The sequence below is a fragment of the Caretta caretta genome, chromosome 2, assembly GCF_965140235.1.
Source record: "Caretta caretta isolate rCarCar2 chromosome 2, rCarCar1.hap1, whole genome shotgun sequence".
In the NCBI taxonomy this organism is placed as follows: domain Eukaryota; kingdom Metazoa; phylum Chordata; order Testudines; family Cheloniidae; genus Caretta; species Caretta caretta.
In genome coordinates, this window is record NC_134207.1 from 143,209,314 (window position 1) to 143,234,076 (window position 24,763).

A 24,763-nucleotide genomic window follows, 5' to 3' on the forward strand; every position below is an offset into this window, starting at 1 on the left:
TGCTGGGGATTACCTCTTCTCTTCCCTTCCCTAGCCCCACACTCCTGATCATCTAATTTTGGTTAAAGAGGAAAAAATAATTTGGACTCAATGGCCCTTTTTCCTTATTCTGCCTAACTGAGCTCCAGAATGGGGATATTTGGCCATGGATTTATTTCTATTTTTAATTCATAATTGCTACAAAGGCTATAAATATATTTTCAGTTGTTTTATTTATAGTGATTATGATAAAGTCTATTTTCATTTGATCAGTTGACATTCTGGAGTATGTAATACTAAGAACACTCATTTAATCAAGACCTATTTCATTATAATAGACACTTTATTGAGATATCTCCCAGAGAACCAATTTAACTCAGATCATTTTAGCAAGAATTCCTTTCAGTGAGGGACATTTTCAGCCAGTACTAAAGGGTTGAGAAATGTTTAATCAGGTGTTAAATAGGGATGAAATTCTAAGGTCTGATCTTTTATTACAGAAACTGCTAATTAAAAATGAAAAGGAAGAAGAATGGAATACATCCAGTGAAAGTCATTCTTATGCATTTATTTTGATTTAGCACACTCTCTCATTTCATTTCATTCAGATAAGCTGTTCACCAAGGTGTCCCCAGTTAAGAGGATTCTACACCTTCTGTAAAGCATCTTCAGGTGTCTTAGCGTAGTATTGTATGGTGTATTTGGTACTTTATAAATTATACTTTATGTACAAATATGTTGCCAATATTTGTTCACCAATATAATTAATTCACTTTCATAACTCTCAAAATGCAAATAATCAGATTTTAATTTTATTGTGTTGTTAGGTAGATGATGATAGCTCAGTAGTTTTAACAATTTTAAAATGTATTCTAAATTGTCATTTAAAATATAAAGATTTCCAGTAAAAAAACACTTGATTTAATGGAACCTCTGCCTACATGTTAAGACTATCAGACTAAGAATAGATCCAAGGTAATGTACAATGACTGAGTTTAAACAACGGAGACTGTGAAACAAATATTGAGAGAAAATATGAGTTCAGGAATTAAATAAATACACATGTAATACAGAACATGAGATCTGCATTATTAATTGCTCATGGGATATCAATTGTGTGTGTGAGACCTCAAGATCATTAAACAAGTATTGTTAGGCAGAAGTTAACAATTCTCAAACAGGTAAGTTTATTGAAGAGTCAGACCCCAGCCCACACCAAGGCTCAGTTTTATGGGAACTGAGGGGGTTTAAGGCCTAAGCCAAGAGGCAATTTAAAGACTTTATGGAAAAATGGGAACATTTCTTTTTTGTAACTGACCTCTCCTTCAGATTGTTCATGAGTGTTGTGATAACCAAATTCTTTTTGATATTTGATAGCGTGCTCTATATCATGATCTTCTAGGCAAATGGTGTAAGTGCTCTAAACTTTAATTCCTTAATGCTCTAATTCTTGAAAGGTTCACACATGAGCAGCACGTGACTCCCACATTTAGGGAGCTGTGCCTGAGCACTGGAAGCTCCCTAGAAGAGTAGGGGGGCACTGGCGCCCGGACCTTGGCCCCACCCACTGCTCTGCCCCGAGCCCGGCCCCCACTTGGCCTCCTCCCCCCAAGGCCCTGCCCACACTCTATCCCTGCTCTGCCCCAGGCCCCGAGTCATTCAGCCCCCTCCCCCAAAGCCCCAATCTGCCGCTCCTGCCTCTTCACCCCCCCCAGGGGCTTCTCCGCCTGTGCCTCTCTGTCCCTTTCCCCAAGAGGCCCCCTGCTGCTCATGCCACTCTCCATCCTCTCCAAGAGGTGTGAGCGGCAGGCGGGGGGCTGTGGGGGAAGTGGCAGAGAAGCATGAGCTGTGGGTGGGGGGAGCTGCAGGGGAGGGGGTGAAGGGGAAACATGGGGAAAAGGGGCAGAGAAGCACGAGCAGCAGGAGGGGGGATCCTCAGGGGAATAGGAACAGCACGGGCAGGGCCACGGGAGAAGAGCAGGACACAGGAGTGGTGCGTTGGGGTGGAGCATGGGCAGAGCCACGGCTTGGGTGCCCTTTCGGTAGTGCACTCCAAAGGCAGCAGGCTGGCGGCACACCTCCAGAGGGAGGTGCACCACATCCTGTTCAGAAAGGCTAAGCCTTCCCTGGCCTCTTATAACCGCCACACATGGGTTCACAATAAACAATTACTATGCATCTTATTCTAAAAGAAAATTCTTTGCTAGGGAAACAGATAGCATGCAAACACTCTACATACAAATACAGATACAGACTAACAAGTCTACCCCCTGATACTTAAGACTCTACATACAAAGTCTAAAGCCAATGTGTTCAAAACTGGACTCTTAAAGCCAGATCCTAAATCAACTGGTGACTGGATGGGGATGGGAGTGGAGACAGACAATGGCAGAGGAAAACATGATGAGGTGAGATTGGAATTGTCCCTGCATTCCTTCTGACATGAAGTTTGGCAGCTCACGTTTATCAGAGCTAGTATGTTACTAGCTCCCCATCATGCGGAAGGACTGTGGCCATGGCAAGAGTAAATCTGAATGCTGGGTAATTACTTCAATGAGGCATTTTTAATAGAAAAAATGTTTTTTGTTTAGCATATTACATTTATGAATCATTGGTGGTTTCAAGTAAGAAAAAAGTAAAACTTGCCCTCATGTAGCCTTAGGGGACTACATATATTCTTCATTTTCTTTACTGAACAGTGGACAGCTACATTATTTCAGGTCACACAGCTAGGGCCCAGACTGTGGGAGGGGAACGCTGATCTCAGCGGAGATGGGAGCTGTGCAAAAGGACATCCCATGGGAAACAGAGAATCCCATAGATGTACTTTGGTCTCCCTGCCTACATGAAAGAAAAATTTCATCAGCCTGCAGCAGTGTGCTGCTTATTATGCTGCAGAAATCAGGGGGCCTAGCTACAGAATGTAGGTCTATTGTGCTGCAAAATGCATGGAAACCTGGTTATAGTGATATTGGCAAAAATTTTAAGGAATTTGAATAGTTTTGGACTCTAAGAAAAACACTTGGGAGAAAAGGGGGGTTATTAAGAGGGGTATATGCATAGTTTTCCATTCAGTCTTTCAGAGGCCAATGACTCTGATATAAATATTTTGAAAATTTTTACATCTTCGTCATAAAGTCTTTTTGTCACCTCCCTCCACAGAGGCCTTAAAACACTCAGTTCTCCTAAATCTGAGGCGTGATATAGGATGGGAATATTGCAGGTAATGCTTAGCAATTTGGGAATTCTTATTTCCTGCCTAATAGCACTTTTAAGGTTAATAATGCATGTCTTCAATGATCTTAAGGCCTCTCCCACACAATTGATACCACAAGGGTGATTAATAATACAGAAAATGTGATCTATATCACATGCACAGTAATTCTTGATCTCATATTTTCTCCCAGTAATTGCCTCATGTTCTCCATTGTTTAATCTCAAACATTATACATTGCTTTGTATTATTTGTAGGGTGATAAGCCACTACAGAACAAAGTTTAGTTTAAACAGGGATTGAAATGGTTCTCTTTTTATAATAAATACTTATTAAAATTTTTGAAAAGGAAATCCAGAGAATATTTAAATCTTAAACAATTAAATATTACTATCTGACTAAAAATAATACATTAAATAAGAATGTAATAATTATTGTTAAGCATTTTGGAAATCATGAAAATTAATTAATGATACCGATGAACAAATTTTGCAAATATATTTGTACAGCAAGTTTAATTGATACCTTACCTTCTCATGCTAAGATATCTAAAGATGCTTTACAGAAGATATAGAACATTTGATGAGACAGCAGAAGCCTTTTTTAATTGGGATACTTTGGTTGGATGGAATATCAAGTAGATTAATGGACTGATGATTTAAAAGACAAAATGAAATTAAATACTGTACTGAATATCGGTGCAGACATCAGACACCAATCTTGGCTGAGCAAAGCATTTTAAACTCTAAGTACCAGATTCTAATATTTATACTGGTGTAAATCCAGATTAAATTATCTGATTTCTGTATTTACACTATTATAACATATTTTAAAACCTAGCCCCTAATTTGAGCCTTGAGTATGGATCACTCTTTGGATGTTGATAGGGCTCTGAAACTCTTGGTGTATCCACAACTGACTTTTTATATGCAGAGTTATTGTTCCTGAACCCAAACATAGCTCCCCCAACCTTTCATAAAGTGGTTAGGGGTATATGTACGGAACCTTTATTTATTTTTGCCTCACTCACTGATAGGTGTCTATTGCACAGACATCCCTAGTGTTGGCATCAGCGGACATTGTTGATGGCATTCTTAGCCAAAGATAGAATGGCACCGACTGAGTAACCCCTATCTATAAACTCCTGGGTTCGTGTGTGCTGCTACTGCTGTTGCTTATGCTGCCTGTGATGTACCTTTTCGCTGAATAAACACTTTACTTCAGTCTCTAAAATTGTCCTGTTTAATGAGGGTCAGCCACCGTTGTCTATGCGGGAGAGTCCCACACCTCACTGATGCTCAAATAAGTCAGCTATTTTCTTGCAGTAAAATCACTTTTAAAGAGAGAGAGTTCAAAACCTTAGCTGTAGGTTGGTGGTCCTTTTCCAGGCTTAGCCTTCACATTGCCATAATTTAAATTAATGTGTGTGTGTGTGTGTGTGTGTGTGTGTGTGTGTGTGTGTAGGGGGATACTTTGTATTTGATATTTTGTCAGGTTTCATATACCCTTGCATAGAGGTTTCCCTCAGAAATAAGATACTCATATGCATACACCCCTGCCTCTCTCTCCGCCCGCCTCCACCCCACAACCCAGGTAGGGACAAGTTAAAATGTACTGAAGTACATCCTGTCAGTGCTTTGCACTAGATTGTGACTGGCCATTAATATTTGCTCTTATTTTAAATACTTTTATTTATTTATTTTAAATGGAATTTCCTAAGTTTCTTTTTGAAAGGACAAAAAGTCCAAAATAGAATAAATGATCATGATTCAGGAATGGCATTTATGTAACTAGAAGAATGTGCTGGAAGGTTCTTTAAGAGTTAATGATATAACTCTCCCCACATCTGGAAGTAGGGCTGACACTTCTGTGTTACTTCTAGGTCAGTATTAACAAAGCTCTTGCAAACACATAAGGCTCTTTCTGCTTCCTGCTTCTACTTGTACCACAACATGAACAAATCAACAATTGTTTACAATGATTTAGGCCAAGGACTGTCTTTTCGTTATGTTTGTACAATATCTAGCACATAGAGGCTGACGCCTCTAGCTGCTATTGAAATACAAATAAATAGTAATATAAACCTGGTTTGGATTCAGGTTGCTTGCCTAGAATCATAGAATATCAGGGTTGGAAGATACCTCAGGAGGTCATCTAGTCCAACCCCCTGCTCAGAGCAGGACCAATTCCCAATTTTTGGCCCAGATCCCTAAATGGCCCCTCAGGGATTGAATTCACAACCCTTGGTTTAGCAGGCCAATGGCTCAAACCACTGAGCTATCCCTACCCCCAAATTTAAATGTTTCACATCTCATTATCAATCCCCTCCTCTCTCCATTCCATCCAGGAAAAAGCACTGTTTCAAATGTGAACTGGCTGATTTTCTAATTTTAACTCCACAGTTTTACATAAATCCTACCCAAAGAAGTCATAGAATCATAGAATATCAAGGTTGGAAGGGACCTCAGGAGGTCTTTTAGTCCAACCCCTGCAAAGCAGGACCAATCCCCAATTTTTGCCCCAGATCCCTAAATGGCCCCCTCAAGGATTGAACTCACAACCCTGGGTTTAGTAGGCCAATGCTCAAACCACTGAGCTATCCCCCAGTCTGTGCACAACATTATGGATTAAGAGCCTAAAAGATCACAGTTTTAAAACATGTGAAGCAATTTTTTTATTTTAGAGACCAAAATGAATGAATGGTCTAGTAAGCTACAAATATACATTGTACATATTCATTTAGGGTATTTTTAAATGCAAAATTCAAAGCTGACGATTTTCCCCTTGAAAATCCTTGTGTATCCTTGGCATTATCCAAACAACCATCTTTGTTGGATAAAAGAAAACCTGTAAAGAAAATCAAGTGTTTAAACATATTATATGAGTATTATCTATATATTTGGGATGTGTGATCATTATGGATATGAAAGCAGTCCTTCCCCTTACACCTTGCTGCTGGTATTCTTGCCTTCTCAGGGCTTTGTAAGCAGTTTTCTGAAGCCAGAACAGTCTATGATAGTCTTTTTACTTGATAAAAAGAAAAGGAGTACTTGTGGCCTTAGAGACTAACCAATTTATTTGAGCATAAGCTTTCATGAGCTACAGCTCACTTCATCGGATGCATACTGTGGAAAATACAGAAGATGTTTTTATACACACAGACCATGAAAAAATGGGTGTTTATCACTACAAAAGGTTTTCTCCCCCCCACCCCTCCAAAAAAACCCAAACCACTCTCCTGTTGGTAATAGCTTATCTAAAGTGATCACTCTCCTTACAATGTGTATGATAATCAAGGTGGGCCATTTCCAGCACAAATCCAGGGTTTAACAAGAACGTCTGAGGAACAGTGGGGGAGGCGGGGGGGGGGGGGAAGGAATAAACAAGGGGAAATAGATTACTTTTTATAATGAATCAACCATTCCCAGTCTCTATTCAAGCCTTTTTACTTGATAGGTACCCGCAGTTGTGGACAGATCTCCCTGATTTCTTTCCTGATCAGTTAGCCCAATCTATTTTCTATCAGACTACTAAGATGGTAGTTTAAGGCAGTAATGCTTCCTGATTTAGCACATTCCTTTCTGTTTCAATGTACCTTGTGAGAGTAGGGTGACCAGATGTCCCGATTTTATAGGAACAGTCCTGATTTTTGGGTCTTTTTCTTATATAGGCTCCTATTACTCCCCACCCCCGTCCTGATTTTTCACATTTGCTGTCTGGTCACCCTAGTGAAGAGTCCAGTGGTGTGAGGAGTATATCAGTGAGATTATGGAGCATTTTCCAGATCTCAGTGCTGTTAAAGAGATGCCTGTTGTTGGTGCCATTGTCATTGCTGTTGTGCAACACTGAGTTTTATCATTTAACAATTTTTGAGTGCTGCAAATTAGTTTTTGAATGTTTTGTGGCAAATTTTAAACAGTGAGTGCAATATTTACACCCACAAAATGCACATGCAATCAGTGTACTTTTCCAGTCCATACACTTTTATTTTGAAAACAGTCATTTGTTTACACAAATCAGGTAATTGCACTTCCAAATGCAATTTGAACCCATTTTGCCTCTGTGTCTGTTTGACGTGACTTGCCTTTTGGTGCACTCCAAACAAAAATCCAGGACTCTGTTTTTATGGGTAAGCAAAAATATATGGATTTATTCTGCAAAAGACAGTAACAATGTGTCAATACAAACAGTGTATATAAGGCTTGCCAGTATAATATATGCAGCCAAAATTTCTAATTGGGTGGCTGGAATTAATATGAAAGTTGGAGCACAGGATGACAAAAGCTAGAAAATTCATATTTAAGGCTTTACTCATTAAACATTGTCATTAATATTGAGGAACACAGTTTTTGAAGCAAATTACTTGTTTGGCTTGAAAAAAAAAACACCCCAAGTGATTGGTCCTTATTTAAAGGCTATTCCCCAGAAAATGTACTTTGTGTACCAAAAAAACATAAAATCTGTTATTGGTTTCCCCTTATATAGTAAATTCTAAATTGATTTTCTACAAATGTGGCATGCACAAAAAATTCCCACATGAATCAGGGAGTTTGACTATCTCTGGTAGTACTCCATTGCTACATTAAAACAACAAACACCCTCACTTCCTGCTCAGAACCCTATTCTGAAAGGGAAAACAGGGCTCTGAAAAATACTCTGAAAAAGTGAAAACACTCACAATTTGCACTTTTCAATTTCAGATTTTGTTTGTGAAAATTAAGCAGTGTGTGTGTGGATTTTACAATGAAAGCAAACAGTCAAAGTTAAGAATTTATTTTCAGTATCTGCAATGCCATGAACATGAATCATATGCTGCATATTTAAAGCTAACTTGGGTATGTCTGCATGTGCTGCAATCACACCTCTGATTGCAGTGTAGACATACAATGAGGGAGGAACTATTTTTAAGCTACTGTCTGCAAGATAATGAGAAAAATACTGTGTAAGTGCTTTTATCCATAAATTTACAATCAATATAATAAGCAGCTGGAGACCTGATTATTAGCATTAGTACAAGGTGGAGGAGAAGATGATCTAGAAACAATTAGTCAAATCTCCCGCTGAGTGTGATTTCTTACAAACAGGCAGCTCAGGTTCTAAGAAGAATCAGAAACCTGACTTCATTTGAGCTGTTTTGCCTTAAGATGCATTTCCTATCCTTGCCTTTACTTTCCATAAAACTCCAGGACAGGGTGATAAAATGGTGAAACTTGGTCTACAATAAAGAATTTAAAACAATGTTTAGGGAACCACAATTGCCCTCTCCCTTGTCTTACTGTTTGTAGATAGAAGGCCCACCTGTGTATTTTGTAGGGGTCATGGCTAGCTGGGGTTGCTGATTCAAAGAGACCAGCCATAAAAACAGGAGGGGTCATGTCACTGTGTCAATATTGCTAATCCCAAGTGTTCAAAAATCATGAGACAGGCCCCCTAAATTTATGAGTGGCTTAAAAATCATGAGATTCAAAAAATAGGGTTGCCAGGTGTCCAGTTTTCGACCAGAATGCCCAGTCGAAAAGGGACCCTGGTGGCTCCAATCAGCACCACTGACCAGGCCGTTAAAAATGCGGTCAGCAGTGCAATGGGGCTAAAACAGGCTGCCTTCCTGCCATGGCTCCATGTGGCTCCTGGAAGCAGCGGCATGTCCCCCTATGGCTCCTATGTGTAGGGGCAGCCAGGGGCTCTGCACGCTGACCCTGCCCCAAGTGCCTGCTCTGCAGCTCCCATTGGCTAGGAACCATGAGCAATGGGAGCTGAGGGGGCAGTGCCTGTGGATGGGGCAGCTCGCAGGGCCTCCTGACCATGCCTCCGTGTAGGAGCTGGAGAGGAGACATGCTGCTGCTTCCCGGAGCTGCTTGAGGTAAGCACCGCCCATACCCCTGACCCCTTCCCACGAGCCTACACGCCTGCCTCCCTACCATGCCCCACCCCCCTGCCCCAACTCTGATCCCCCTCCCTCCCTCTGAACCCCTTGGTCCCAGCATGGAGCACCCTCCTACACCCCAAACCCCTCATCCCCAGCCCCACCCCAGAGTTTGCACTCCCAGCTGGAGCCCTCACCCCCCCCCCCACATCCCAACCACCTGCCCCAGCTTGGAGCCCTGTCCCAGACTCCAAACCCCTCAGCCCCAGTCCAGAGCCTCCTCTGCACCCCAAATCCCTGACCCCACACCAGATCCCACACCCCCAACTGGAGACCTCACCCCCTATTGCATCCCAACCCCCTGCCTCAGCCTGGAGCACCCTCCCTCACCCTGAACTCCTCATTTCTGTCCTCACCCTGGGAGCTTACATCCCCAGCCGGAGCTCTCACCCCCTCCCACACCCCAATCCCCTGAGCGAGCCCAGTGAAAATGAGTGTGTGAGGATGGCAAGAGCAAGCTACAGAGGGAGGGGGGATGGACTGAGTGGGGGCGGGGCCTTGGAGAAGGGGCGGGGTAGGAGCAGGGCCTCAGAGGAGTGGCAGGCAGGGGGCAGAGCAAAGGTGTTTGGTTTTGTGGCAAGTTGGCAACCCTATCCAAGAACAATATTAAATGTTTGGATTTTCAGCTTTTAGGCTATATTCAAACTGGGGGGATTGAGGAGTGAATGCAGGCCAGCACCTTCGCACTCACCATAGAGAACTGGGCAGACCTGGGAACAGGATATAAAAACATCACTCAAATTAGCCAGTAATTAAAGACTGAATCATAATGTGTTTTTGCTGAATAGCGATACAGCACTTAGCACAATTTAGCACTTTGATCTGGTGCCTCTAGTTCCTTTAATTCTGGCATTTCTTTTGAGTGCTTCACTTTACAAACTAAATAATGTTCTTTTAACATAGTACATGAGTGTGTGTGCGCGCAAATGCATGTGTATATAAGGGCAGATCTGGCCCTTTACCCTGTCTGACTCCCACTTTTGAGAAGTGACAGTGTGAAGAAAAATAAATTGGGTGCAGCCAAACTTCAATTAATCTCATGATATAACAGCTTGAGATTTGATTATATTTTACTTTATTTGAAACTACTTTATATTTCTTCATATTTCAGTAGTCAGATGTTGTGTCTAAAAGGCACCAGCCCTATGAGAATTTATTCTGCTGTAGTTGTGCCTCATTAAAGGGCTAAGGCCAAATCCAGCAATTGCATTTACTTCACCACAGTTACACCAGGGGATGAATTTGTTCCCCAGTGTCTGTACTGTGACTGAAACCTGACTCATAAATAAGCTCAGGCCACTGCTTTTTAATCCTCCTATCACTATATGGTCAGTGAATTAACTGGTTTTCAATCTGTCCCACTGAGATTTGCGCTCTTAAATTTAGGTCACTGCCCTATTAAATCCTCCCTAACTATATATCCAGGGAACTGATTGGATTTTAATCTGCTTGACATTATAATTAAGCCTCACATTTAGTTTACAGTTTTATAATTGCAACACAGCATCCTGAGAAAGATCAGAGGTCTCCCCTGCTCAGCTGAAGCATCACAGCATTTCTACACATAAGGACGAGGTCCAAGCACCACCAGCAGCAGAGCAGCACTGGTCCTTGCGTATGTGGAATAGAGAGAGACGTGCAGCTAAAAGGGGCACCATGTCGAGGGGCCACAAGTGAAGGGTAAAGCCCAGACATAGGAGCTGCAGTATAGCTACCTCATCATTGTGTATCTTCCAACCTGGCAGCTCTGCTTGCAGATGCCATAGAGCTGCTGGAGAGAATTTTATGCTCTGTTTGCCAAATTTAACTCGCAGGAGCGGCAGTCAGGGGTAGGGTGACACTTGGAGTCAGATGTGGGGGTAAGTTTGTCCACACAACGGAGGAGGGGATGTTACAGCTTCTGGAAAAAAGGGTTTATCTAAGGATAAGTCATGTTGTTGCTGTTGTAGATGCTGCCATAAAGCCCCTGACAGCTAAAGAGATGAAGGAGGAGCAAAAGGGCTGTGCTGATGAGAAGTGCCCAGTGGAAGATAATGACCAAGAGCAGGAAAATAGGTTGATTTCTTAGTGTGAGGATGGGATACGTAGCTGCTGGCTCAGCTTCTCTCCACATGCCTTATTAATCTTGGATAAGATAGAGCCTACCAGAAAAAGCTCCTCTTTCTCACCTGGGTTTACAATCATAGAATCATAGAATATCAGGGTTGGAAGGAACCTCAGGAGGTCTAGTCCAACCCCCGCTCAAAGCAGGACCAATCCCCAACTAAATCATCCCAGCCAGGACTTTGTCAAGCCTGACCTTAAAAACAAAAAAGGAAGGAGATTCCACCACCTCCCTAGGTAACACATTCCAGTGTTTCACCACCCTCCTAGTGAAAAAGTTTTTCCTAATATCCAACCTAAACCTCCCCCACTGCAACTTGAGACCATTACTTCTTGTTCTGTCATCTGCTACCACTGAGAACAGTCTAGATTCATCCTCTTTGGAACCCCCTTTCAGGTAATTGAAAGCAGCTATCAAATTCCCCCTCATTCTTCTCTTCTGCAGACGAAACAATCCCAGTTCCCTCAGCCTCTCCTCATAACTCATATATTCCACTCCCCTAATGATTATTGTTGCCCTCCGATGGATGCCTTCCAATTTTTCCACATCCTTCTTGTAGTGTGGGGCCCAAAACTGGATACAGTACTCCAAATGAGGCTTCACCAATGTCGAATAGAGGGGAACAATCACATCCCTTGATCTGCTGGCAATGCCCCTACTTATACAGCCCAAAATGCTGGGGACCTTCTTGGCAAGAAGGGCACACTGTTGACTCATATCTACCTTCTCGTCCACTGTATCCCCTAGGTCTTTTTCTGCAGAACTGCTGCATAGCCACTTGGTCCCTAGTCTGTAGCAGTGCATGGGATTCTTCCGTCCTAAGTGCAGGACTCTGCACTTGTCTTTGTTAAACCTCATCAGATTTCTTTTGGCCCAATCCTCTAATTTGTCTAGGACAATGTCAAATGTTGTTTGACAATGTCGAACAATGGTCAAAATTTGAAGACGGCAGAGCATATCTTCCCTGCATTGCCCTTCTGTTCACACTGTCTCAATTTAATTGTGAGAGAATTCACAGAATCATAGAAGATTAGGGTTGGAAGAGACCTCCGGAGGTCATCTAGTCCAATCCCCTGCTCAAAGCAGGACCAACACCAACTAAATAATCCCAGCCAGGGCTTTGTCAAGCTGGGCCTTAAAAACCTCTCAGGATGGAGATTCCACCACCTCCCTGGGTAACCCATACCAGTGCTTCACCACCCTCCTAGTGAAATAGTTTTTCCTAATATCCAACCTAGACCTCCCCCACTGCAACTTGGGACAATTGCTTCTTGTTCTGTCATAGATAAATCATAGAATATCAGGGTTGGAAGGGACCTCAGGAGATGATCTAGTCTAAATCCCTGCTCAACGCAGGAGCTAGCCCTAATTTTTGCCCCAGATCCCTAAATGGCCCCCTCAAGGATTTGGGTTTAGCAGGCCAATGCTGAAACCACTGAGCTATCCCTCCCCCCACCCCACTGTCAAAGAACAATTCCTCAGTGAGAACAGAGAAAGGATGCAATCTACAGAGCTTTATGGTCACGCTGTACCTCTTTGGACTTATTTAAAAGGCACCCAAAGGAGGTTAAAGTTTGTGGCTTCTCTTCTTTTTGAGCTGAAGGCCCTGAATTGTATAGAAGGCATGGAGGGATGGCAGAAGATAAGAAGCCACCATTGGGACCTGTTGTGCTCACCCTTTTTAACAGCCTCCCTCTTTCTCATTCGCCTCCTAAATGCCCCTTCCAATCGGACATCAATCCTCCTTTTCTGACACAAACATCACTCAGCTATGGTCCTCTTCCTCTCTTTCATAGCTACTGATAGGAGTACTCAGGCAGCTGAAGCACTTTACCTCACTCCACAGGGATACTCTAGTGTTGTTGTCCCCATACCACAAGTTGGATCTAACCGCTCTCCTCCCTCTGGAGAACACAGTCCACAGTCTGGTGTATGGCTAGATACAATACACGCCTTTTAACTGGGCTCTTTTTAAGTAGGTTGAGACAACTTCAGTCTTGATACATACCGTAAAAAGCCTCTGTCAAGGTTCCTTCCCCACTCTGAACTCTAGGGTACAGATGTGGGGACCTGCATGAAAACCCCCTAAGCTTATTTTTACCAGCTTAGGTTAAAACTTCCCCAAGGTACAAACTATTTTGCCTTTTGCCCTTGGACTTTATTGCTGACACCAACAAGCGTCTAACAGGGAAAGAGCCCGCTTGGAAACGTCTTTCCCCCCAAAATCCTCCCCAAACCCTACACCCCCTTTCCTGGGGAAGGCTTGATAAAAATCCTCACCAATTTGCATAGGTGAACACAGACCCAAACCCTTGGATCTTAAGAACAATGAAAAATCAATCAGGTTCTTAAAAGAAGAATTTTAATAGAAGAAAAAGTAAAAGAATCACCTCTGTAAAATCAGGATGGTAAATACCTTACAGGGTAATCAGATTCAAAACACAGAGAGTCTCTCTAGGCAAAACCTTAAGTCACAAAAAGACACAAAAACAGGAATATCCCTTCCATTCAGCACAGCTTATTTTATCAGCCATTTAAACCAAACAGAATCTAATGCATATCTAGCTGGATTACTTACTAAGTTCTAAGACTCCATTTCTTTTCTGTTCCCAGCAAAAGCATCACACAGACAGAGAGACTTTGTTTCTTCCCCGCTCCAGCTTTGAAAGTATCTTGTCTCCTCATTGGTTATTTTGGTCAGGTGCCAGGGAGGTCATCCTAGCTTCTTAACCCTTTACAGGTGAAAGGGTTTTTCCTCTGGCCAGGAGGGATTTTAAAGGTGTTTAACCTTCTCAATGATATCACTTTCAAAAAGTGTAGTTCTTTCTTGATGCATAACATTTTCATATGGCTTCTGCTGTACAGAATGCATCTTTGATCTTTGTTTAATATTATTCTCTCATACTTTGTGATCAGCTACTTCAATGACTCCAGGTCTTCTTTAGTTAATGCAAGGAATTTAATATAGAGAATTTGAGATGCATCAGCAAATCTCAAATGAAGGCGTCTTTCTCTCAATTCACCCTAATATATCTCTTGTTGTATTTACCAAACTACTGCATGTGTTTAAATGTTGTACTGACTAGATCAGGAAGTATCATATCTCCTTATTAGAAAGATTTTCCCAGTTGAAAATTCATTTGCCTTCTTATACATCCTCATGCATGGTGATCTCCTTTTGCAAAGATACTTTGAAATACTCACTATTCTGAGTTATCTACTATTTATCAGTTTATGTTTACATAATTCATATTGATACCAAATGCTTTTTTCCTGGTAATTTGTGAGAGCTAATGGATAGTAATTACTTAGATGTATTTGCTTTTGTAATTATTATTCACTTAGTGCAGTCAACCACAATAAACCTTATTTTATAACTCTATCTAACCTGAATGATACACCTTATTATATTGCCTTAGTGAGCTGTAAAGCATACTATAGGAAAACTGATCTGCTTTAACTAAATTATACACTTTATCTTTTGGGTCTGTCTTATTCCTCCCTCTGCCAAATGAGGGTAAACAATATGCATCCCTATGTTATGCTCAACCTATATGAAGAAAGCTGTCAGGAACAGTATCCCTGATGAGGCCAGGGCACACCTGGTGGCTGAGCTTTGTGACTTTGTCCTCACCCACAACCATTTCAGATTTGGGGACACCTTATACCTTCAAGTCAGCGGCACTGCTATGGGTACCTGCATGGCCCCACAGTATGCCGACATTTTTATGGATGACTTAGAACAACTCTTCCTTAGCTGTCGTCCCCTAGCGCCCCTCCTCTACTTGAGCTACATTGATGACATCTTCATTGTATGGACCCAAGGGAAGGAGGCCCTTGAGGAATTCCACCTGGATTTCAACAATTTCCACCCCACCATCAACCTCAGCCTGGACCAGTCCACACAAGAGATCCACTTCCTGGACACTACAGTGCAAATAAGTGATGGTCACATAAACACCACCCTATACTAGAAACCTACTGACCGCTATACTTACCTACATGCCTCCAGCTTCCATCCAGGACACATCACATGATCCATTGTCTACAGCCAAGGCCTAAGATACAACCGCATTTGCTCCAATCCCTCAGACAGAGACAAACACCTACAAGTTCTTTATCAAGCAATCTTAAAACTACAATACCCACCTGGGGAACTGAGGAAACAGACTGACAGAGTGAGACAGGTACCCAGAAGTCACCTACTATAGGACAGGCTCAACAAGGAAAATAACAGAACACCACTGGCCATCACCAGCTAAACATCACTGGCCATACCCAGCTGGCCATTCCCAGAACATCACTGGCCATCCCGAGCTAAAACCTCTCCAGCACATCATCAATGATCTACAATTTATCCTGGAAAACGATCCCTGACTCTCACAGACTTTGGGAGCAGGCCAGTCCTCGCTTACAGACAGCCCCATAACCTGAAGCAAATACCAGCAACTACACACCACACCACAGAAACACTAACTTAGGAACGATTACTGTAACAAACCCTGTTGCCTGCTCTGTCCCCATATCTACTCTAGTGACACCATCAGGGGACCCAACCACATCAGCCACACCATCAGGGGCTCATTCACCTGCATATCTACTAATGTAATATATGCCATCATGTGCCAGCAATGCCCCTCTGCCATGTACATTGGCCAGACCAGACAGTCTCTTCATAAAAGAATAAATGGACACAAATCAGACATCAGAAATGGTAACATGCAAAACCCAGTCGGAGAACACTTCAATGTCCCTGGACATTCAGTAACAAATTTAAAAGTAGCCATCCTTCAACAAAAAAATAAAAAACTTCAAAAACAGACTTCAAAGAGAAACTGCAGAGCTACAATTCATTTGCAAACTGAACACCATCAATATGGGCTTGAATAGGAACTGGGAGTGGCTGGCTCACTACAAAAGCAATTTTCCCTCTCTGGGTATTGACACCACCTCCTCCTCAGTTATTGGGAGTGGACCACATCCACCCTGACTGAATTGGCCTTGTCAGCACTGGTTCTCCACTTGTAAGGTAACTCCCTTCTCTTCATGTGCCAGCATATTTATTCCTGTACCTGTAATTTTCACTCCGTGCATCTGAAGATGTGGGGTTTTTTACCCACAAAAGCTTATGCCCAGATAAATCTGTTAGTCTTTAAGGTGCCACCAGACTCCTTGTTGTCTATATGAAGAAAGAAGCAAATAGAATAAAATAAACAATTCTGTATATAATTTCAATATTTCTAGGGATGAGTGAATTTATCTGTGTAAAGTAAGAATTAATATTGGGCAAGATTCTGTTGTTGTGCAACTCCCATTGATTTCAATATAAGTTTTTTTGCAAGGAGTACCTTCAGAATGATACCTCTGGGCCTTTATTTATGCCTGGAGCCAAACCCACAGCTTTACTGAGGTTGCAGAAATCTTAATATCTGTGTTTGTGTGATATTTTTTGCACACACTGCAGTTTCAGGCTTAATCTCATTTGGAAAGCAGAAACACTAAACTATTATTGTAATATTTCTGATCCACTTGAAAACCCAACGTACTGTCAATCTTTTAAAAAAAGCTTATTCAAGAGATTTCCAACATTTTCCTCACCCCTCACCCTTCACCCCCAAAATAGATTTGGATAGATTCAGTCAAGATTTGGACACACGTGTCATCTTTTTTTGGGCGGACTGTTTACATGAACCAGTCCCCTGAATGTTTGGAGGAGTGCTCTTTATTGCCACCACTTGTGAAGCATAGTGTTAGAGCTCTTCAATCTCTGTGATGAACCACTGGAACTTGACATTGAAAAGGATTCCAAAGGAACCCAAAGAAGAAAAGTCAAAATTCAGAATAAGCACCATGTCATTAATTAAATGAAAGGTAATGATGTCAGAACAATAATAATATGTAGATCTTATATAGTTGCTTTCCATCAGTAGATGTCAAAGAGCTTTACAAAGAAGATCAGTATCATTATCCCCATTTTGCAGATAGGGAAACTGAGTCCCAGTCTAGTGTTGTGACCACGAGGCAGTACTGCCTCCCTACAACACAATAGTATGCAGTTCGTTCAAATTCAGATATAATATAAACAGGTTGTAGGATAGAAAAGGGTTTAGTTAGCTTAATTTAATGAAAAAACCCAGGCTTTACAGTTTGTGTGTAAAGTGGAGGTTTGGTTAGCAGTCATGGGAAGGCCTTAAAATAATATGGCTTTACTGGAGAAGCTGGACCTGGCAGGTAACTGATAACACAGAAAGAAGAAGAAGCCCCATTTAACAGGACAGTTAATAGTAAGAAAGGATTGTTTGCATTGAACCAGCAATGACCCTGAAATGACCAATTGATCATGTACCTCAGAATTTTCAAACTGGAAAACAGCAAAAGTCATAAGAAAAAATATGCATATTTACCATACAGTCGAGAAATAACCAGACAGTTATTGAAATGCCTTCACTCTGATTGGCTAACAGACATCACTAGCCAGTGTACTATGAATGCTGAGAAATAACAATATAATAATTATATAACTTGGATACCCTATGTACACTATATTCTTATATGTGATAACTTTTTGAAAATATTTCAACGTTGTATGTAGACGAGATGGAAGGGAAAGGTGAATGTAGAATTATTAGGTAACTACAGTTTTCCAGAGAGAAAACTCCTCCTGTTAAATCCTTTCTGATGTGGATCTCTGGCTGGTACTGAAGCTGTTTCCAGTCCTGATCTAATGGAGAAGCTGATTGCTATGATGTGTAACCTTGGTAGTGGAGATTAAAGGCCAGGGGGTGGGTGAAGAAATTCGGAAAGCCCAGAGATCTGACCAGAAAAAAAAAATGCTACTGTTTTTAATACTTGTGACATGTCTCTTCTAATTATCCACTTTCAAGAGTCAAAATGCTCGCCGAAGTGGTTTCCTTGGTTATTGTTAAGCTATTTAAAAAGTCAAGGACAAACATATTCAGGGATTATAATGGGATTTTATTTTCTATTGAATGAAAATTGGCATGATATAAATTAACAGTTATTGCACCCATGAGAAATAAGTTTTAAATCAATTTATACCATTTATACCAAGGGTTCTGTATAAAACAGTTCCTCATAATGTGTAAAGAGGTTTTTGACAATTTGTTCTTGCAAGGTTTTATTTTTAAGAGATGTTTCCATTTTTCTCTTGCTGAAATTTCTTTATATGCAGGAAGCCAGGATTTTGTGAAAATACAGAACTGTAAGGAAGCGTGAATGAATAATCCTGAGGGTGAGGAAGCCAGACAGTAAAGCAAGTGAATGTGTGACTATGAGTGAACAACAGCAACACCTAGTGGCTAACAGCTTATTAAGTAAAGTGATTATGGACACAATCTGGAGTCTATTTTTTTAATAGGAAAACTGGTGGTGGGGAATTAGGGGAAATGCATACTTTTGGGTAGAAATGACATAGCCTAGAGAAAAAAGAAAAGGAGTACTTATGGCACCTTAGAGACTAACCAATTTATTTGAGCATAAGCTTTTGTGAGCTACAGCTCACTTCATCCGATGAAGTGAGCTGTAGCTCATGAAAGCTTATGCTCAAATAAATTGGTTAGTCTCTGAGGTGCCACAAGTACTCCTTTTCTTTTTGCGAATACAGACTAACACGGCTGTTACTCTATAGCCTAGAGATTCAAGCACAGTCTTGAGAGCCAAGAATTCCTGCATTCTCATCCTGACTCTGTCCAGTTATTCTTTTTGTGGCTCCAGGGAACTAAATTGTGCTGTTAGGTATAGCCCTGCATTAAGAGTGATTCTGAGACACAGGAAACTTGGGGAACAATCAATTTGTGGTGTACAAAGGGAGGGCACAAGGTGTCCTATCTTCTGGTGTGCTGCCGCCTGCTCTCTAAGATTTGCCAGACCCCATTAAGATCTAGTGCAGAGAAGGGGCCAGCTTTCTGAGATGTACAGCATGTGAACTACCCACTTACTAGTTTCTAGCACATTGTGGCTAGCAGGAGTAGTCCACTGTTTGTCAGAGAATTAATGCAATGTGACAAATGTCATATACACATGAGAAACAAGGATTGAAGAGTCCATGTAACCTGAATATCTACCAGTACCACTGAAATACCCATGAGTAACCAGGTAACCCATAGTCTGATTTCCCTGTGCTCACATGAAAATGGAGGGAGGGAGTACAGCCTTTTGGGGCCCTGTTCTTCCTTGCCACAGGATCCCACTGAATCCCCTCTGCTGGGATTACTGGATTGGAGGACCTACAGGGATCCCTTTTCCATTATGATCAGGTGGATTCCCCTAACAACTTGAAGCTGTCTTAATTTACCCGGGGTCTCCTCTCCAGCTGTTACTGAGTACTGAATCCACAGGATGATCGAGGGAATGACAGTGTCACCCCAAAAACTGGATAGGGGTGCCCCTAGAATAACCTGCCTATCGCCCCCTTAATCTGTCCCTCATGAAGCATAGGTCTCCAGGGCAGGTAAGGAAACACTAAAGGGAAGGGTAGTAACCTTCTGATAAAATGATTGACACAGGCAGTGTTATTTTTCCAAAAACAAAGTATCTTTTATTAATGTGACTAATAATCCTGACTACAATGTATTCTAAGAATAAAAATCAGACACAAATCCCTTATTGCAAGCTAAAGAGCATTTAAACTGCCGTAGTAGACAGTCTAAATTATTCTAAATGACGCGCGCTGTTGCTGCTGCTGCTGCTCTGGTCAGCTCCAGTTAACTGTCAGTGTGGGACGTTCCTTTGAAATTCTCTCTTCTTCCAGCAGCTCTTCTCACTGGCTCTGACTGTCAGCACACTGCCTTTTATATGCTCTATCTGAACTTGATTTTATACTATCTATTTTTAACCTTTACTGAATGTTAGGATATAGATATGCGGGCCTGCCTGTAAAGGCCCGTTCTTTAAGAACTTAGGTGTATTTTTATCACTTAGCTAGTTATCGAGGTATAAAACAAAGAATCAAAATCACAGGTCTGGCTGTGGATGGGCCTTCTCTCACTAGGATCGTCTGAGGCCCTGTTCTTAGGCTAAGGCTTTGGGCTAAGCAGCAGAAGCAGCCATAAGCTGGGAAGCAACCGGTCACATCCTCACATTCCAAACCAGTCACATTGAAATAAGGTGCTATTGGGCTGTTAGGAAGACAATCATGTCCTGATAGTGCCCATCACCACCAGATAAAGAAACAGATCTTAAAATGGTTAAAGAAAACTTAGTTCGATAGCATCCTGTCTGGCAAGAAATCACTTATCAATGGATGTGGTTGTGAAACCCTCATTTCTGTACTGTTTTATCTCAATGGCCCCCACTTTTCTATTGTTAATCTGTCTGATTCTCTAATTGTTTCTGTCTGCTGTATAACTAATTTTGCTAGATGTAATTTAATTAGGGTAGTGGGATTTAATTGGTAAGAGAATTATGTTACAATATGTTAGGATTGGTTCATTAACTTTCAGTAAAATGATTGGTTAAGATATAGCTGAGAATATTACTCTATAAGCTATGGTCATAGAGGAAGTGGAAGCAAAATTGGAATCACATTTGTTAAGTGGGGGGGACAGAAACAGGGAATAGGAAACGGGAAACAGGGACACAGGCAAGGCTCTGCAGCGTCAGAGCTGGGAACAGAACACTGGTGAACAGACTCTGTTGGCATATAGAGATAAGCCCGACTGGTGTGAAGGGCTTCGGAATATGTTTGCTTGGAAACTAACCCCAATAAATATCACATTGTCTGCACTTTGGACTTCTGGTCTTTTGCTGCTCGCTGTCTGTGTGAGAAGAGCCAGGGAAGTGGGAGGTTTGAGGGAAATCCCTCTAACACTGAGCATGCTCTCTATTAACCATTACCTCATTCTTAGCTACCAGGAGAAGCGGCCTCAAATCAGCCCAGGCTGGAACTGCTTGACCTTTCCTTATCCTCCTACTGCACATGCTCACTTGCATTGTTTTTGCCTCACAGCAGTGATTACTTCATCTGACTTTGCAGCCTAGGCTCCAGATCTAGCCTACTTCATGGCCATACTTCATTTTATGTAACTCTCACTAGTGGGCATGTTCAGCTCAGAGATAACATTTTACCAATAGCTCTGGTCATGTGACCTACAACATAAACTGGTAAGTGATCTGCAGCTTTCAGTCGGTGAAGTGACTCCTGCTTATTCAAGAAAGAAGCCAGGGACACAAAATGGAGGATAAGACTACAAAATGGAGTCTGGAGAATTTCTCCAGTATCAACAGAATTGCTCCTGCAGGAGGAGTGCTGCCTTGACTCAATGGAGCCATGAGGAGGAGGAGCCATCCACGTGGAATGCTCTTCCCTCCATCAACCTGGAGAGCCCTTTCCTGCACAACACCAAGATCCACAGGGTTGGGAGGTTTCTCCTTATCCAAACTCTGCAGCCCTCTCCATGTCCCTTCCTTCAGGGGACACTTCACAGGAAACTCTGAAAGTTCAACCCTCTGGAGTTTTCCTACCTCTATGTCCCTTTCTGCAAGTTTCTTTGTTAGAGGTGTAGTCTAGCCATCAATTAACATTGTATCCCAAAGAGTATGCACTGACTTTTCAATGAACAAAGAAATGACCAGGAAAAAACTACACTGACTGGCTTTCTGTCACAGAATTTTGTTTTGTTTTGAAGGAACTGCCCACAAAACAATCATTTTAAGACTTTACTAAATAGTGCCAGCACCTTTGTCTTCTTAGCATCCAGTACAACTGGTATGATGGAAAAAAGGAAAAACTCCACAAGATTAAGAAAAAGGTTAAAATTATAGCAGCAGTATAGAATGTGCTTCTTAATTGTGTTATTCTGTTTCTAACAGATCCACATAAAATAAACAGCATAATGTATACTGCTCCATCCTATATCATCTCCTCTAAATTCCTATCTCTCTATGAGTCCAATTCATAATTTTCTTTTGCATTTGAAAATTCTCCATGGGCTTGATCCATCCTAATTCTGGTTTTACATCCACCTATTCTCTTACCAAGTGACTCTTATTTTGCAATCTTTGCTTCACTTCCTCTGTTCCTTCTTTCTGACCCTCCACATTTAGGAGTTGCTCTTTCAGCTGTGCTGCCAGATGCATCTGGAGCCCTGTCCCTCGATTTTTCTCCCAGTCATTGCCTTTTTATCTGTCTTTGTTGATTACTTCCTCTTTTATGTCACAGTTAACCGTGGCAGATGACAGGTGACAGATAAAGTGCGCAGAACAGGGGTTTGAGAAGGTGAAATTGTATTCCTCAGTTGTTTGCTGATTCATAGAACATTTTCTTAAATCCTGTGCAGTCATTGTTGTGGAAGAAAATTCCCTTCTTTAAAATCTCACGCAGCATTACTGTACCAGGTGATTGTCAGTTTGGAGAATCTGGGCTGCCATCATCTGGAAAGAGAGTTAAATCTTCTCATTGATTTTCTATCATTCTTTGAAGACCATATTGACTGGATTTGGTGTGCAAAGGCCCTTTACATAGATGCCAACTGGTACTTAGACATGACATGACCTTGTCTCATCCAGGTAAGTTTTCATCAATTTCACTCCCTACAGTTCTCTATGTGTTGAGAAAGCTTAGGGCTACTACTCTGCATCTCTGGGTCAATAAAATAAATTAAGGAGGTATTGCTTCTGTTAATGTTAATGATCACTAATGACTAAGAGTGCAAGGTGCCAGCTTCCTGCAAATTAGTGATCTTTGTATGTTGCTGTGGAAGCCATCTCTTGATGTTGACTTTCTTGCAAAACAGTGCCATTTTTTGGAGAAGGTTATCAAAAATTGGTAAAGTGGTAACTTTGGCATCATCCTATTTCCAGGTTTCTTGGCTCCTGTCAGCTGGGCTTTCAGCCTAGCTATAACATGGAGCCTCCACTGGTCTCACTGGCTGATGATGGACCAAGATCAGACTAAACTAATACGTAAATGTTATTCAACTGAAAAGAAATTCCAGAGAATGCAATCTAAATGGCAGTCCTGCATGCTTCTCACTAGAAGCTTTCAAGCTGTTCTTTTATCCAGCTTTCTCCCCAGACTACTTAGGCACAATTGCAGTTTAGAATGAGGTAAAACAATATTATGTTTTGATGTTTCTGGGCCCTTCCAACAGAATCAAAACAGCTCACTTGGACTCCAGCTTAGCCCATGTGCATACATTGGGAGGCAACAGACTCTTTAGGAACTGTACTAAAATACAACACTGTGCAAAACACACTTTCTGTGTAACACCTACAGTTCCATTTAGATGGTATTTTACAAATTGTAACTAATTATTTTTTTGTAACATCTCTGTGATTAATTAGCACTACAAGTATAAATAAGTAATATAATTCCTTCTGCTCATACTGGCTAATTAAAATGCTTGATAAAATTTCCATGAAACATTACATATAATTTACATACCTGCATCTTAAATAATACAGCAAAGCACCCTCACTGCACAGCTTACTCCCATAAAGCCATCAGTTTTCCCTCCCTAATATCCATCAGTTTCCCCCAAGTACATCAGTTCCCCTGACAACTCTGCAATCCCATTAATGACCCTCCCTAATTTCTGTTTCCTGTTCACACTTCCACTGTTGGGGTAGAGGACAGGATATCTTCTCTTAGCAGTGTTTACCTAAAACCAGCACTAATGATTATGGGACTTCATTGAATAAGATACTCCTCTGAAGACATCAGAGAGTTGACAGCAGTGTTATTGGCTGGGTTTTCCCTGCTCCTGTTGCCTTCATAGAGCACTATGCTTTGGAAGAAAATCTTTTAGGATTGCGGGCAGCAGGGAGTAGCTATCTGAAGAATCTGCTGGGGGACAGCAGAACACTGACGACCCAGGGACATGGTGGATTAGCTGCCTGGTCACATAAAGAAGGTATGGGAGAGAGGGAGAAAAGATTACAGGGTTCCCCTGGGCATATCTAATGTTAGGAAGTGGATATAGGGATTGTTGGGGGGAAGGGAACCGTAAGGGAGGTTGTCAAAAAGAGGCATGGTTCACTGGCTTCCCAACCATGCAAACCACCTCAGCCCACGTACACTGAACTTCTGTGACCGTGAGCTAAGGAACAAACACACCAAACCTTCAAGAGAGGTTTCATTTCAGTGGGTCTGAGGTGCAATGACAGCTGTATTTTGTAACGTAGACTGTTTGTAAGTGCCTGAGGAGTATGTTAATAAGTGTCCAAGTTACAGTGCTTTACTTTTTACCTTACTTGGTGTGGTACTGGGGACTGGAGCTTCAGCCACTCTCAGAAAACAAAGGGGACAAAAACTTGCCTCAGCAGGACAGGTTGAAACTCCCCTTGCATAAGGAATTCCTGGCTGGCACAATTCCACACGGACCCCTTCCATTCCTGCCTCTGTCATAGGGGCATGTGGAAAATATAAGGGAGTTGCTGTAACTTATGCTGGGGACTGAACAGCCCCCAAATTTGGGAAATACAAAGGTGTCTTTAAGCCACCTTTGTCCCCCTTCCCTTCTGATCATGTACCTAGTACGGTTTGGCTGGACCAGACTTCATGGCTCAGGAGAATGCCTCTTGT